Below are 4,255 nucleotides of genomic sequence, written 5' to 3'. Positions count from 1 at the left end.
ACCAGAACAGCGCCTCTCATTCAGGCACTGTGGCCTGTGGGAGGAGGAGAGGGTTTGGCTGATTATAGCTCAAATCCCAGCTCTGCCCCTTTCTAACTGTGTGTCCTCGGCCAGTGTGATTCACTTCTCTGAGTCTCGGGTTCTTCATCTTTAAAACAGATTAATAACAATAATACAGTATTAAATGAGATAATGTAATGGAGCATCTCAACTGTACACAGTAGGTCTCAACAGATGACAGCTATCTCTATCATGAGGCAGACTCTAAAGCCACAGAGCCCCTCTGCCCACTGGAAGCCCACTCTGGACTGAGCTCAGGTGGAATGAACATGTACACAGCTGCAGAAGCAAGCCAGAGCGACAACAGTAAGGACAAAGGCAAATTACCTGGGTCTAGAGGGCTAACTCCTTTTCCCTCTCAGAGGACCACCTCAAACAAATGAGCAGGCCGGCCTCTGCTCGAGAAGAAAACGTGAATTCACAGTCAACAGGCCCAGGCCTCTGCTGAGAGCAATAGAAACTAATCAAAATTATAGATCATTTTAATAAGAGGTCACTTTGGAACCCCGAGGACAGTTACAGCTGATTTAGGCTAGCCTCAGGATTGTAAAGAGAGTACGCCTCTGGTCTTTAAGTCCTATAGCTTCCTTTGGGTAATCATAAAGAAACACAGCAGTACGTTCAGTTGTAGCTCTCCACGCACAGAGAATTAGGCCGTGTACCTGCGGACGCACATCTGGGCCAACCCCTGGATGCAGGCACACATGTCTGGGCCAACCTAAGCCAGTGATGACATTCAATAAAAGCTTGGCATAATGTAGCTTTCCTACCACATTCGATGTCCTGTCCCCACACGAGGGCTATAACTGCATTCCTCAGCACTGGGTACTATTTCAAATGACATTTTGCTTTGTCCAAATCAAGTCCCTAAGAGCACCAGTTCTACTTTCTGTACTCATAGACGACACAGCACATGGACAAACAGCGTCGGATCCAAATCCCAGCTCTGCCACATCCTAGTCATGTGACCAGTTCTCTCATCTGAGAAATGTGGGCAACTATGGTGGGAACCTATGAGCAGAAGGAAAACAGCTGGGCCTGTGATGGATTTAGTCTAGTGCCTGGCACATAGTAAGTGCCCAGTAAAATGATGGAATAAATGGCAGCTACTCATGCATGGCTTATATAGATTCTGACGGAAAGTAGAAAAGGTAATTAGATTTCAGCTAAGTTAGATTTGCTGTAGGCTGAGGCATCTCAAGGCAGATAAAAAGGCTTTTGAAAGAGTCACGGACATAATGCTGGCTCAAAAAGCTGAGACCCCAAACAAGTGGGAAACGCCAAAGGAGTGTCACTTGCTCTTCCTTTTGCTTTTCTTTTAGTTTGACTTTCAAGAGAATCAGTATCTATGGTGGAGAAGGCACATGGTTAACTTGTGAAGCTATCAGAATGCAGACATTCCCAAGGAGAAGTTTTCCTTTTTTCTTTAATGGTAAAAGTTATCATGCATATAGAAGAGTATATATGGAGTTTGCCCCATTTTAAAGAATAATAATGACATGAACACCTCTGTACCTACTGCCCGCTCAATAAAATATTGCCAGTACCTCTGAGCCCCCACACGTCCGTCCCCTACACTGCCTCAAGGTAACACTACTGTGTGTTATATGTTTGTCACTCCCTGCTTTCTTTACCTACGGTTTTCTGCACATCCCTAAAGGATGTGTTTTTAGATGAGCTGCTGTCGTGCTCTTTTTGCCCAACATTGTGAGAATCATTCATGTTGTCTGTGGCCATTTCCTTGGTACAAATATACCACAATTTATTCATCCAATCTGTTGTCCATGGACATCTGTGCTGTTTCTAGTTCTGTGTTCCTGTGAACATTCTCGTACATGTCTCCTGTAGCTGGCATGCAATCATTTCTCTAGGGTCCGTATGGTGAACGGTTTTAGAATCTTGCTGAATTCCATACCTGTGGAGATTATCATGTATTTTTTTTTTCTCTTTTAATCTTTTAATGTGGTAAATTAAAGTAAACCATTTTTCTAATATTGAAGCAATGATACATTTCTGGAATAAACCGTACTTGATCTCTTATTTGTTGCTGAATTTGGTTTACTTTTATTTTATTTAGTATTTTTGGATCTTGGTCTTTATCTAGATTTGGTAGCATGAAATGAGTTAGAAAGTATTTCCTTCCTTCCTCCCTTCCTCCCTCCCTCTCTCTCTCTCTTTCAATGCTTGAGAAGACTTTGTGTATTAATAAGATGACAATCATCTATGTCTTAAAATTTGGTGGGCCTAGAGTTTTCACTGTGAAACATAACATTTAGTGGTTATTCAACCAGATTTCCTACTTCATCTAAGGCAGTCTTGGTCAGTTATATTTTTCTAGAAATTTGTTCACTTTACCTATATTTTCAAATTTATTGGCACAAAAATATCTAGAGTCTCCTCTTAGCATCTGCTGCTCCTGTAGTTATATCCATTTTCTCATTCCTAACATTGTTAATTTGGGTCTTCTCTCTCTTTTTTGAGATCAGCCTTGTCAGAGGTGCACCTGTGTTATTGGTCTTTGTGGAGAACCACTTTTTAGCTTGGTCAATCTTTTCTATAGTATTTTTGTCCTCATTTTATTGATTTCAGCGCTTCACTATTTTCTTCTGCTTTGAGCTTATTGTGCTGTTATTTTATAATTTTTTATGCCATTACTTTTAAGCCTTTTTTCTTTCTAATATAAATGGGTAACTCTGTGAAAGTACCACTTTCACAGCATCCCATACGATTTTTTTAACTAATTATTTTTTGTTTTGAGATGATTATAAATTCATGTGTAGTTGTGAGAAATAATACAGAGAGTTCCCCTGCACCCTTTATCCTATTTCCTCCAATGGTAACATCTTACGAAACTGTAGCACAATATCTCAACCAGGATATTGACATTGTTACAGACAACACACAGAACATTCCATCACCACAAGGATCTCTCTCCTTGCCCTTTGACAGCCACTCTCATTTCCTCCACCTCTGCCCTCTTAACTCCTAGCAACAACTTATCTCTTGTCTATATCTGTAATTTCATCCTTTAAAGAATATTATATATAAATGGAATCATATGTAACCTTTTGGATTGACTTTCTTCACCTAGCATAATTCTCTGAAGATTCATTTAGGTTGTTGCGCGTGTCAATAGTTCAGTTCTTTTTATTGCTCAATACTATTCCACGCTAAGGATGTACCACAGTTTGTGTAACCATTCACCAATCGAATGACATCTCGTTGTTTCCACCTTGGCTATTGCCAAGAAAGCTGCCACGAATATTCATGCACAGGTTTGGTAGTTGCATGTTTAGTTTTTTAAGAAGTTGCCAAACTGTTTTCCAGAGTGGCTGTATCATTTTACATTTCTACCAGTAATATGTAAGTGATCCACTTTCTCCACATCCTTGCCAGCATATGGTTGTCATTTTTTATTTTAGCCATTCTGATAGACTTGCAATATCTCACTGTGGTTTTAATTTGCATTTCCCTAGTGGCTAATGATGTTGAACATCTTTTCATGTGCTTGTTTACCATCTGTATATTTTTTCTGGTGAAATGTCTCTTCGTATCTTTTTCCCACGCTACAGTTGATTTGTTTGCTTTTTTACAGTTGAGCTTTGAGAGCTCTTTGTATATCCTAAATATTAGTTCTTCATCACACAAGTTTGAGTTGAAATTATCTCTCTCTCTCTCTTTTTTTTTTTTTTCCATTTTAAGCATCTTCTCACTTCCATTAGGATTTCTTCCTTGACCATGGGTTATTTTAAAGTACATTCTTTAAATGTTCAAAACAAATGGCCTTTTAGAAATTACCTTTTTGTAATTTATTTATAACTTAATTTCATTGTAGTCAGTGAATGTGACTTGACTCATACCAATTATTTGAAATTTGTCAACACTTGCTTTTGGCTTGTAATGTAGTCAACTTCCATAAATGTTTTCTGTGTGCTTGAAAATAATCTCAATTCTATGGTTATTGGAGATAGTATTTATGTGCATCCATTAAATTAACCTTGTGTTTCTCAATTCTTCTATATTCTTTCTGATTTTTTTCCTCTGCTTAATTTATCAACTATTGAATGGCTCCCTCGTTGATGGCCTATTTTTCAGATATTTCTTATAGTCTGGTCAATTCTCATTTTATATATTTTGAAGTTTTTTTACTAAGTACATACACATTTCTGATGAATTAAATCTTTTTAAAAATATA

This window comes from Propithecus coquereli, unplaced genomic scaffold (genome assembly GCF_000956105.1).
Source record: "Propithecus coquereli isolate 6110/MARCELLA unplaced genomic scaffold, Pcoq_1.0 Scaffold156, whole genome shotgun sequence".
Taxonomy (NCBI): domain Eukaryota; kingdom Metazoa; phylum Chordata; class Mammalia; order Primates; family Indriidae; genus Propithecus; species Propithecus coquereli.
Note: the sequence above shows the minus strand (reverse complement) of the source record.